General features: G+C 38.3%; 1 pseudogene; it reads right to left on the bottom strand.

The window, feature by feature from the left end:
- Positions 1-9,110: 9,110 nt before the first annotated feature.
- Positions 9,111-9,618, bottom strand: LOC110588595 (annotated as a pseudogene).
- Between the last annotated feature and the right edge of the window lie 4,334 nt (positions 9,619-13,952).

Raw genomic sequence — 13,952 nt, 5'->3', positions numbered from 1 at the left:
GAAAGAAAAAAAAAAAGTCCAATCAAAACTATACTACCCAGTTACCATTCAGAACTGAAGGAGAGATAAAAGAGTTTTCCAGACAAAAGTTAAAGTTTGTCACCATTAAACCAACCTTACAAGAAAGGTTAAAGGGACTTTCTTAAGGTAAAAAGAAAGGGCACTAATTAGTTGCAGGAAAACATACAAAAGTATGAATTTCATTGGCAGAGGTAAATATATAGTAAAGGTAGCTTTATAAAGCTAGAATGGAGGTTAAAAGACAAAAGGAATAAAATAACTGTAACAATAATTAGTTAAGGGACACACAAGATAAAAAGGTATAAACTGTGACATGAAAAACATAAAAAGGGTGTGGTAAAGAAGTCAGCTTTAGAATGTGTGCAAATTTAAGTCATTATCAACTTAAAATAGACTTATCAACGTAAGTTGTTTTATGTAAGCCTGATGGTACCCACAAAGCAGAAACCCACAGTAGACACACAAAAGCTAAAGGAATCTAAACATAACACTACAGAAAATCATCAAATCACAAAGGAAAAGGGCAAGAGAAGGGAAAAAGAACTACTAAACAACCAGAACAAATTAACAAAATGACAATTAGTACATACTTATCAATAAATACTTTAAATGAAAAGGGACTAAATTATCCAATAAAAGACAGAGTGGCTGAATAGATAAAAACCAAGACCTATCTGTATGCCTTCTACAAGAGACTTCAGATGTAAGAACACACACACACTGAAAGTGAAGGGATAGAAAAAGACATTCCATGAAAATGGCAACCAAAGGAAAGGTGGGGTAGATAAAAGTCTTTTTTTTTCTGATATTAGTTAAGACAGTAATGAGACAAAAAAGGTCATTATAAATAATAAAGGGGTCAATCCAACAAGGGGATATAATATTTGCAAATATTTATGCACCCAACACAGGAGCACCTACAGATATAAAGCAAGTATTAATGCAAATATAAAAGCAAATATTAGATCTAAAGGGAGAAATATATAGCAATATAATAATAGCAAAGGAGGGCGCCTGGGTGGCTCAGTTGGTTAAGCGACTGCCTTCAGCTCAGGTCATGATCCTGGAGTCCCGGGATCGAGTCCCACATCGGGCTCCCTGCTCAGCCGGGGGTCTGCTTCTCCCTCTGACCCTCTTCCCTCTCTTGCTATCTGTCTCTCATTCTCTCTCAAATAAATAAATAAAATCTTTAAAAAAAAAAAAAATAAAAAAAATAATAGCAAAGGACTTTAATACCCCACTTTCATCAACGGATAAATCATCCAGATAGAAAATGAGGAAACAGTGGCCTTAAACAATACATTAGACCAGATGGACTTAAAAGACATATACAGAACATTCTATCCAAAAGTAACAGAACCCATTCTCAAGCACACATGGAACATTATCCAGAGCAGATCACAGGTTAGGCCACAAAACAAGTCTTAATAAATTTAAGAAGATTAAAATCATATCAAGCATCTTTTCTGACCACAATGGTAAGACACCAGAAATCAATTACAGAAAGGAAACTGGAAAATTCACAAGTATGTGGAGATTAAACAACATGATACTGAACAATGAGTCAAAGAGGAAATCAAAAGAAAAATAAAAAAATACCTTGATGAATGAAAATGGAAATATATCAAAACTTACAGAATGCAGCAAAAGCAGTTCTAAGAGGGAAATTCATAACAATAAATGACTACATTAACAAACAAGAAATATCTCAAACAACCTAATTTATACATCAAGGAACTAGAAAAAGAAGAACAAACAGCCCAAAATTAGTAGGAGAGAAATAACAAAGAGCAGAGCAAAAATAAATACAGACCAAAAAAAAAAGGCAACAGAAAAGATCAATGAAAAGAAGAGCTGGTTTTTTTGAAAAGATAAACAAAATAGACTTACCAGGAAAGCAAGAGGACTCAAATGAATAAAATAAATGAAAGAGGAGAGAGACATCAGTGCTAATACCACAGAAATACAAAGGATCAGAAGAGACTACTATGAACAATTATATACTAACAAATTGGACAACCTAGAAGAAATAGGTATATTCTTAGAAACCTAAAACATACCAAGAATGAATCAAGAAGAAATAGAAATCTAAACACAACAAAACTAATAAGGAGATTGAATCAGTAATCAAAAACCTCCCAACAAACAAAAGTGCAGGACCAGATGGCTTCACTGGTGAATACTACCAAACATTTAAAGAAAAATGAATACCAATCCTCTTCAAACTCTTCCAAAAATAGAAGGGGAGAATGTATCTCCAAAGTCATTTTACAAGGCCAGCATGACCCAGTACCAAAACCAGACAAGGACATCACAAGAAAAGAAAATTACAGGTCTGTATTCCTAATGAACATAGATGCAAAAATCCTCAACAAAATATTAGCAAACCAAATTCAACAATACATTAAAAGGGTTATACAACATGATCAAGTGGGATTTATTCCAGGGATGTAAGGACGGTTTAACATCCACAAATCAATGTGATATACCACATTAACAAAATGAAGAATAAAAATCATATGATTATCTCAACAGATGCAGAAAAAGCATATAACAAAATTATTGATTTATGATTTTAAAAACTCTCAAAAAAGTGGGTATAGAGGGAATGTACCTCAACATAATAAAGGCTATCCATGATAAGCCCATAGCTAACCTCATACTCAATGCTGAAAAGCTGAAAGCTTTTCCTCTAAGATTAGAACACAACAAGGATGCCAACTCTCACCACTTTTATTCAACATAATACTAGAAGACCTAGCCAGAGAAATTAGGCAAGAAAAAAAAAAAAGCATCCAAGACGGAAAAGAAGTAAAACCATCACTATATATAGATGACATAATCCTATATATACAAAACCCTAAAGACTCCACCATAAAACTATTAGAATAAATGAATTTAGTGAAGTTTCAAGATACAAAATCAATATACAAGATCAGCTGTGTCTCTATATACTAATAACAAACTATATTAGAGAAATTAAAAAAACAGTCCCATTTATGATTGCATCAAACAGAATAAAATACCTAGGAATAAATTTAACCAAGGTGAAAGAATTATCCACTGAAAACTATTGATGAAAGAAACTTTCATGAAAAAGACACAAATAAATGGAAAGCAATGTCTAGAATCAACACAATCTCCATCCAAATTCCAGTGGAATTTTTCACAGAAATAGAACAAATAATCCTAAAATTTGTATGGAATCACAAAGACCATGAATAGCCAAAGCAATCTTGAAAAAGAAGAACAAAACAGGATACGTCATGGTCTTATTTAAACCATATTACAAAGCTACAGTAATCAAAACAGTACACTGGCAAAAAAACAGACACAGAGATCAATGAAACAGAATTCAGACCCCAGAAATAAATCCACACATATACGGTCAATTAATTTATGGCAAAGGTAACAAGAATATACAATGAGGAAAGGACAGTCTCTTCAATAAGTGGTGCTGGGAAAACTGGCCAGCCACATGCAAAAGAATGAAATTGGACCACTGTCTTAGATCATACATTAAAAAAATAACTCAAGATGGAATAAGCTTTGCACATAAGACCCAAAACCATAAGACTCCTAGAAGAAAACACAGCAGAAAGCTTCCTGACATCAATCTTAGTGATGATTTTTTGGAACTAACACCAAAAGCAAAGGCAACAAAACCAAAAATAAACAAATGGGACTACATCAAATTAAAAAGTTTCTTCACAGCAAAGGAAACCATCAACAAAACAAAAAGCAAACCCACTGAATGGTATTAAATATTTGCAAATGTTGTATCTGATAAAGGGTTTAAGGAAGGAACTCCTACAACTCAATAGCAAAAAAAAAAAAAAAAAAAAATCTTACTAAGAAATGGGCAGAGGATCCGAAAAGACATTTTTCCAAAGAAGACACACAGATGGCCAAGAAAAACACGAAAAGTGGGCGCCTGGGTGGCTCAGTTGGTTAAGCGACTGCCTTCGGCTCAGGCCATGATCCTGGAGTCCCTGGATTGAGTCCCGCATCGGGCTCCCTGCTCGGCAGGGAGTCTGCTTCTCCCTCTGACCCTCCCCCCCTCTCATGTGCTCTCTCTCATTCTCTCTCTCTCAAATAAATAAATAAAATCTTTAAAAATAAAAAAAAATAAAAAAAAAAGAAAAACACGAAAAGATGCTCAACATTATTAATCATTAAGGAAATGTAAATGAAAACCACAATGAGGGGCGCCTGGGTGGCTCAGTTGTTAAGCGTCTGCCTTCGGCTCAGGTCATGATCCCAGGGTCCTGGAACTGAGCCCCACATCAGGCTCCCTGCTCAGCGGGAGGCCTGCTTCTCCCTCTCCCACTCCCCCTGCTTGTGTTCCCTCTCTCACTGTCTCTTTCTGTCAAATAAATAAATAAAATATTTTTTTAAAAAATCACAATGAGATACCACCTCATACAGTCAGAATGGCTATTATCAAAAAGAGTAGAAATAACAAGGTTGGTAAGGATGTGGAGAAAAAGGGAACACTTGTGCAGCTGGTGGGAATGTAAATAGATGCAGATGTTATAGAAAATAGTATGGAGGTTCCTCAAAAAAATAAAAACAGAACTATCATATGATCCAGCAATTCCACTTCTGGATACTTATCCAAAGGAAATGAAAACACTAATTCAAAAAGGTATATGCACCCCTACATTTCTTTTTTCTTTTTTTTTTTTTTTTAAAGATTTTTATTTATTTATTTGACAGAGAGAGACACAGCGAGAGAGGGAACACAAGCAGGGGGAGTGGGAGAGGGAGAAGCAGGCCCCCCGTGGAGCAGGGAGCCCGATGCGGGGCTTGATCCCAGGACCCTGGGATCATGACCTGAGCCTAAGGCAGACATTTAACAACTGAGCCACCCAGGCGCCCCGACCCCTACGTTTCTTGCAGCATTATTTATAATAGTCAAGACATGGAAGCAACCTAAGTGTGCACTAATGGATGAATGGATAAAGAAAATGTGGTATATATCACAATGGAATATTATTCAGCCATAAAAAAGGAAAATTTGCCATCTGTAACAACACAGATGGATATTGATGGCATTATACTAAGTGAAATAAGCAGACTGATAAAGGCAAATACTGTATGATCTTATGGAATTTAAAAAATAAAACCAAAACTAGTGGCAGGGGCTGGGGGTAAGCAAAATAGTGAAGGTGGTCAAAAGGTACACAGTTCCAGTTATAAAATAAATAAGTCCTGGGATGTAATATACAGCATGGTGATGCATATTTGAAAGTTGCTAAGAAACTCTCTTACACTGCTGGTGGGAATGCAAGCTGGTACAGCCACTCTAGAAAACAGTATGGAGATTCCTCAAGATGTTAAAAATAGAGCTACCCTACGACCCAGCAATTGCACTATTAGGTATTTACCCCAAAGATACAGATGTAGTGAAAAGAAGGGGCACCTGCACCACAATGTTCACAGTAGCAATGTCCACAATAGCCAAACTATGGAAGGAGCCAAGATGCCCTTCAACAGATAAATGGATAAAGAAGATGTGGTTCATATATACAATGGACTATTACTCAGCCATCAGAAAGGATGAACACCCACCATTTGCATCAACGTGGATGGAACTGGAAGGGATTATGCTAAATGAAATAAGTCAAGCAAAGAAAGACAATTATCATATGGTTTCACTCATATGTAGAACATAAGGAATAGCACGGAGGACCACAGGGGAAGGGAGGGAAAACTGAACGGGAAGAAATCAGAGAGGGAGACAAACCATGAGAGACTATCGACTCAAGGAAATAAACTGAGGGTTACAGAAGGGAGGGGGTGGGGGATGGGTATTAAGGAGGGTGCGTGTGGTGATGAGCACTGGATGTTACAGGCGACTAATGAACTGTTGAACACTACATCAAAAACCAATGATGTACCATACAGTGGCTAACCGAAAATAAAAAAAAAAAAAAAATGAAAGTTGCTAAGAGAAGCAGGTCTTAGAAGTTCTCATCACAAGAAAAAAAAATTTGTAACTGTGTGTGGTGGTGGATGTTAACTAGATCTTACTGTGAACATTTTGCAATATATAATCATTATGTTGTACACCATAAACCAATATGACACGTCAATTATGCCTCAATAACAGAAGATACAAAAAGAAATTAAATACACATATCAATACATTAAACATTATAAATATTGCAATAAAGAAATTTTTCAATCTAGTGGAATCCCAAAGAAATTGCTACAGTATGTTTTTCAAGAAGTCTGTCATAAAAGCCTTCTTTTTCTTCAGTCCCCATAAGACCATTAACATCCTGGGCAAAATGCTTGAAGAAGTAAGTGAGGTCATATAGGATGATTTTTCTTACAATAAAACTTCTGATTCTCAGGCTAGGAAAGCTCATCTTCTTCTTCGACTTCATTTCATCGTAAGTACCATCAACAGACATTTCCCTAGGAAGGAGTGTTCCTATCACTGCAGGCAAGTTACTATCTACATGACAAGTAAGGAAGAAAGAAGTTGTGGTGCTATTGGGCACTGGGCCGGTTGCTGCTATCACTATTACTTAAGAAGCTACCACACCAGCCCGAGACATTTAATGACTCAAGTTAGTGCTCTGCCCAAAGTGCAAGTCACCACCGGTCATAAAGGTGACAGTTCAAACTGTCATAAGCTCTTCTGAGAATGAAAGTACTTAGAAATAGAGCATCTGCCTTGGGCTCCGGTCATGATCCTAGGGTCCTGGCATCGAGCCCTGCACCGGGCCCCCTGCTCAGCGGGGAGTCTGCTTCTCCCTCTCCCTCTGCAGCTCCCCCTGCTTGTGCTCTCTCTCTCTGGGTCAAATAAATAAAAATAAAATCTGTAAAAGAAAAGAAAAGAAATAGAGCTCTAAGGCCTGAAGCCTGGGGAATGGCTTGTTACAGGAATGTGAAAGCTAAGGGTTGTCCTAGGTGATAGGAAGTACAGCTACTGATTGATCTCTGAGCCACTTAGAAGGACTTTAGGTAATTTCTCAATCTCTCCACCTCAACCAAAAGTAGGATAACAATTATTTGTACAAGGAGATGTAACAATGGCCAAAGATTGTGAGAGCTTCAGAAAAAAGTTTATGTGGCCTAATACTTCAGTTTCTGACTATGGCAAAGCGGCTCGCTAAAGTAAATAAGTAAGTAAAATTATGAAAACAGAACTCCACATCGGTTGTGTATAAAAACAGAATTTATGGGGAAAGAGGAATAAAAACACTCAAAGGAGTCACACAAATAAATTGACTATAATTCAGAACAAACTCCCCTCCTTGATTGAAATGGATATAAGTTGCTATTTGGCTGACTGCACATTCTTCCCTTCAATGTGTAAAATAAGAAAAAAATGTGTCAGGAGGAACATGTTCTGTAGATGCAGTAAAACCTCCCCACCCATGAAATTCTTACTCTCCCCAGAGAACACCCATTATCCTTTGCTAAACCATGAAGATTTTAGCTTTCATAAGAAAGATGTTAAATCACTCCTGTAAAAGATAATTAGAAAAGGGGGGTTAAAATAAAAGCCTGGGTAAAAATAGAGAATTTGGCCATGCAGCCTTGTGAAAAATAAAAGAAACAGAAGGAGAATAAAACCTTGGAGCCACAGGAGGGAAGAAGTTGGAAAATGGTTGCCACCAGGTGTCAGGACTCTGCTCCTGCAGACTCTGCATGCAGCTTTCCTAGTAGAGCTAGCTAAAGCCATACATAATTTGGTACACTCGAAGGGGGGCTTGAGAAAAGCCAGCCTGGCCATTGGTAAGCGGGCCAATGGAGGGTGGCCATACAAGCCACACAGAACTGAGTTTTAAAAGGTCACTAATAGGGATGCCTGGGTGGCTCAGTTGTTAAGCGTCTGCCCTCGGCTCAGGTCATGGTCCCAGGGTCCTGGGATAGAGCCCCACATCGGGCTCCCCGCTCAGCGGGAAGCCTGCTTCTCCCTCTCCCACTCCCCCTGATTGTGTTCCCTCTCTTGCTGTGTCTGTGTCAAATAAATAAAATCTTTAAAAAAATAAAAATAAAATAAAAGGTCACTAATAGCCTTTTTTATCAAAAGCATCACAGTATGCTTGGAGTCAACAACTTCAAGTCCTAACACCAGAGGGAAGGTGAACATGCAAATGGGGGACTAAACCATGCCTCTGAAAATGAGACACTATTACGATTTTAATACTCCCTTTTGAAGAACAGTCTCCATTTTTTTAGTAAATATAAAATTATTTATAGGACCTTCATGGGTTCACTCTCAATTTTAGTCTCTCGACCTTATATTTTAAATTCCCATGGTATTTTAAGTTCCTTAACCACAAGAGATAGTTTAATTATGAATTTGGACTATATGTATTTTTTTTCCCACAAATTATTAATTATTCAAAAGAAAATGGACACTGAAGAATTTAATAGGGGGCACCTGGGTGGCTCAGCTGGTTAAGCATCTGCCTTCGGCTCAGGTCAGGATCCCAAGGTCTTGGGATCGAGTCCCACATCGGGCTCCTTGCTCAGCAGGGAGCCTGCTTCTGCCTCTGCGTGCCGCTCCCCCTGCTTGTGCTCTCTCTCTCTCCCTCCATCTCTCTGTCAAATAAATAAATAAAATCTTAAAAAAAAAAAAAAAAGAATTTAATAGGAAAAAAACTGTTAGAGATCATTCTTTTGGTATTTATAAAATAAAGAATTGGACAGGGTGTTATTTAATGCCACTGTGCTTCTAACGTGCAATGGAATTTATGTGTATTCATTTACATTCCTATATGGTGTAGCTCTCAAATGTTTGCTTACTAATTCTCATGAGTAGAGCCTGTCAAGCATATAAAACCAGAAAAATCCATTATAAATACCTGTGCTGTTCACAGCATGCAACACGTCAGATTTCACCTATAGCATGTGATACTGTTTTATTCATACTGATCTGTTTTTTTGTTTTGTTTTTAAAAAAAAAAACCAGTGTATTTATTTAATATATTCATCACAAGGGCTCAACCAGACTTAATTTAAAAAACAGAAACAAAACAAAAATGACACGATAGCTTAAGATACAGAGTCCTAGACAGAAATGAAGAAAATAAAAAGATAACACAAGAAGAGAGGCTGGACAGTCAGGGATCTTGGCTGGAGACCTGCTTTGAGTAGGTTTCTTGAAGATACTTCTTAAACACTGTGGGGTTTTTCCAGAGCTCAGCAGCATGTGTGTTCAAAGGGCTAGCACTGTTGGGTTCTCCTAGCAGGCTCTGGACGAACAGCAGGATGGTCCTGACATCATACAGGAGAGACCACCTGTCCTTCAGGATGTCCAGGCAGATGTTCCCCTGGGTGTCCACGCTGGGGTGGTGGCAGGCTGTGAGGAACTTCACCGTGGGCACGTTATAAGGGTAGCCCCCTGGGGAACTCCAGGGAGAGTGTGTACCTCAGGTCTTTGTGAAATCGGGCCAGGGGCTCCATGGATGGCCCCACCCATGTGAAAAGCTTGATTCAGGGAAGGCAGAAATTCCTGTGTCACCAGACATCATGAGGGTCATCGGCTCCTGCTGTAGCCTCTTGCCCTCGGGGCCCAGGCGGCGCCCCCCGCTGGGCTCGGCTCCTTTGCGGGTCTGGGAGGCCATCTGGGCAGGCAGGCATCGTGGGGAGGGAGACAGGAACTTGGAGAGCAAGACTGCAACTGCCCATATTGATCTGTTCTTAATGTTAAAATCTTATCTAAAGATTTAGTTTGCCTACTTCATGAGAAACAACTCCATGTTAAATATTTAAATTAACATGCTTTCACTAAATTCCTTCTTTTGGGAAGTTTTTCTCAGAGCAGTAGTTCTCCACGTGCGATCCACAGACCATCAGAAACGTACTGGAAATGCAAATTCTTGAACCCTCCAACACACCCACTGAATCGGACTCTGAGGGAGGGGTCTAGCAATCTGAGACTGAGAAAACTCTCCTGATGATTCTGGCACATAAGTGATTCTTAAGAACCACAGTCTCAGGAGGATCAGAAATCCTAATTCTCTCCCTGCTCAGTAGATTCTAAGAGCTGTTCTTTGTTGCGTTCTCAAAGAATCTTTGTGAAGTTAGTAAATAAATAATTTTCCTTCAGAAAAGACAGTGGTATTTGCATGTGGTTCTTTATAGTACCTGATGAGAACAACAGACTAGTAAGATATCTGTTCTCTGCCAGTGAGACTATCCTTAAGAGAATTTAGGAACTTTGTCTTACTTTGCCGAAGCGTAGTTACTGCTTCCGTAGAGGCAGACGCACAGTATCTGCTCAGGCTCTCCAGGACGCTAGATAGCAAGCACCAGAACCCTTCCCAATGTGGGAAAGAGGATTATCTGATGAAGGAGGTAAACTCTCCCCACGAATGTCCATTCACCTCAAAAAATAATGTACTATCCCAAAATGTGAATAAGTTCTAGAGAAACATCCATCTAAGTGGAACTGCTGGGATTTCCAATTCCAGATGGTACCTTAAACACACATTTTTAGCTCCACTATGTTAAGGAAACAACAAAAACAAAACCCTTCAAGAGTTATGTTTGTTTGTTCAGGCATAAATCCAAAGGGACAAAGAGAAAGGAGACTGAGACCAATGCAAGAACACTGTGACAGTAGAAAACAGATGGAACCTGGGCCCTAACTTACAGCAGATTCAAAACTAAATTCTGGCCAGAATGAGAAAACTGAACAACAACCCAATTTCTATGGCAGATGCCCAAAAAGACTCTAGAATTAGGAGTACATAGTACTTTTGGAAGTCAAGATGATGGCAGAGTTTAAAACAGCAAGACTGGTTGAAAATATGTTTTAGAAGCAACTGGACTCTCTGATCCTCTCGTATCCTTTGCACACAAGACTAGATGGCAAAACACAAGTTTTCTGGACTGGTCTGAGAGACAATCAGGCACCCATAGTGATAGAATACTAATAACTGAGTAATCAAGTGAAGGTTTACAGCCTTCTCCCCCTCTTTCAGTTCCAGAATGCTGAAAGCCAGTGGGCCAGACAGTAGACTCTTCCTGGAGAATCTGACCAGCTCAAGAGAAAACCAGCCAGAATATTGGTTCTCCAAGGTATGATCCAAGAACCCCTGAGATTCCCTAGATCCTCTCAGAGAGTAAGGTAACACTTCAATGTTATTTGCCCTTTTCACTCTCATCCTCTCAAAAGTGTCAAGTTTTCAAAGGCTACGCTATGTGTGATATTGCAAGATATTAAAAGCAGAAATGAATGTGGGTCCATCTGTCTTCTATTAAGCTAGATATTGAAAAGATTTACAATAATGTCACTTCCAATTTTTTGGTTTTGAAAGTAACATTTCTCATAAAAATATTTATATTAACATGAAATGTGTTTATTTTTTTTTTTTAAAGATTTTATTTATTTATTTGACAGAGAGAGACACAGTGAGAGAGGGAACACAAGCAGGGGGAGTGGGAGAGGGAGAAGCAAGCTTCCTGCCGAGCAGGGAGCCCAATGCAGGGCTCAATCCCAGGATCCTGGGATCACGACCCAAGCCAAAGGCAGACGCTCAACAACTGAGCCACCCAGGCGCCCTTGTTTACTGTTATTTTTGATGGATAAATATTTTTAAAATTCAGTTTTAATTTCTATCATGGCAAATACTAATAGATGTAAGCCACATAAACAAGTACTTTGGGGTTCTTAATCTTTTTAGTATGTAAAGGGGTCCCTAAACCAAAATACTTGAGAACTGAGGAGTTAAAAAAACTGACTTGGGGATTCTGCCAGTGAAAATGTCCACATCACCCCACAGTGAACCACAGCCAACAGTGCCCACCTACGTACATAAAGCTATTTATTTTAAAATTTTTTTAAAAAACTCTTTATTTTAAAATAAAACATAGATACAAAAACCCCACATAAAACAAATACATGGCTTAGTGATTTATTTTAAGGTTAACACTCTTAAAAACACCATCCAGGTCAAGAAATGGAATTTTGTGGGGCGCCTGGGTGGCTCAGTCGTTAAACGTCTGCCTTCGGCTCAGGTCATGATCCAGGGTCCTGGGATCGAGCCCCGCATCGGGCTCCCTGCTCGGCGGAGAGCCTGCTTCTTCCTCTCCCACTCCCCCTGCTTGTGTTCCCTCTCTCGCTGTGTCTCTCTCTGTCAAATAAATAAAATCTTTAAAAAAAAAAAAAAGAAATGGAATTTTGCCACATACACCAGAAGCCCCTCCACATGCCCTATAGATATTATAATTAGTCTTGCCCCTGTTGGTTTTTTTTTAATTGTGGTAAAATAGACACAGCATAAAATTTACTGTTTTAACCATTTTTAAATGCAAAGTTCAGTCTGCCCTCTTTTTAAACTTAACATGTTTTTAAAGTCTCTCTTAATCTACAGTTTTCCTTCCTTGAGGAAATCAGGCAGTTGAGGCTGTAGAGTGTTTCATAGACTGGGTTTTGCCAAGTGCTACTCATGGTGCAATTCAACATGTTCTGTCCTCAGTATTTCCTGCAAATTAGCAACTGGATCTGGAGGTAGATCAGACCTGAGTTCAATCCATTCTGCTTTTTAATATCCCACTGTTAAGTATAAGAAAACTGCCAAAAATCACAAAAGGTTTGAGGACAGTATCTAATACAATAAGGATCCAAAAAGTAAAGCAACCTGGAGAAAGAGAGTACCTAGAGCAGAAAATTTCTATTGTTAATAAGCTCAGAGGAAGAGGGGAAAACACTGCATCCAGGAAACAAGCACAGGATGCTACTAATAAGGAATATTCAGAAAATGAAAAGAAAATCTTAGGAATTAAAAATAAGCTTCTAAAATTAAAATGTAGTTTCAATATAAAACTGGGGAATGCACATAGAAAGTAAGACAAAAAGAAAGAGTGATATTGAAAGGGTCCACCAATGGATAAAAAAAGACCCATGCCAAAGCACACTATAACAAAATCTTACGACACTGTGCAAAGAGAAGGTCTTGACTTCCAGAGGGAAATATACACACCAAGGAAACAGGTTTTATTTAAAACTTCTTAATATCAACACGGTAAGACTTAGGACACTTGAGCAATTCCTTCAAAATTCTGAGGAAAAATTATTCCTAACCTAGTATACTACACTCAATTTAACAATTAGGAAGAATTAAAGACAAACAGTGAAGGTCTCAAAAATGTTATCTCTTATGCACCTTTTCTCAGGAAGTTACTTGAAGACATGTTCTACCAAAGACGTTATAAATCAAAAAAAGTAAGACATGAGATCCACAGGGGATCCAACAGATAGGTGAAGCAAAGGGAATTTACAAGATGTCTCTGAGGGAAGATCCCAAGAAACAGCTAAGCAGCAAATCTAGAGGACAACCAGTGAAGACTGCAGCAGATCAGGAGACTAGAAAGATTTACTGAAAGCATAAAATTGATCAGTTACCCAGTGTTTCAGCATATACAGTTGACCCTTGAACAGCACAGGTCTGAACTGTGCAGGTTCACTTATACGCAGATTTTTTTGATAAATACAATAAGGTACTATAAATGTATTTCTCTTTTTATGATTTTCTTAATAACACTTTCTTTTCTAGCTTACTTTATTGTAAGAATACAGTATATAATACATATAACATACAAAATATGTGTTAATCAACTGCTTGTTATCAGTAAAGTTTCTGGTCAACCGCAGACTATTAGCAGCCAGGTTTTGGGGAAGTCAAAAGTTTTATGTGCATTTTTGACTGCATGGGTGGCGGGGGGAGGTCAGTGCCCCTAACCCCCATGTTGTTCAAGGGTCAACTCTACTAACAGGATATTTATACAGTTGGGAATGGTTTGGGATTAATGACTGTTGAGAACACAGAAAACTAAACAAACAAACAAGATTATCCATTCAAGGGAAAACAAAATATTGTGCAAGGAAAGTAGCCATCAAATACTAACACAGCTCAGGTATGAGTACTGTTTATGTAATTATAATATGATAACTGCTG

This window comes from Neomonachus schauinslandi, chromosome 2, assembly GCF_002201575.2.
Source record: "Neomonachus schauinslandi chromosome 2, ASM220157v2, whole genome shotgun sequence".
Classification (NCBI taxonomy): Eukaryota; Metazoa; Chordata; class Mammalia; order Carnivora; family Phocidae; genus Neomonachus; species Neomonachus schauinslandi.
The sequence above is the reverse complement of the archived record's forward strand: the minus strand, read 5'-3'. Positions and strand labels throughout refer to the sequence as shown.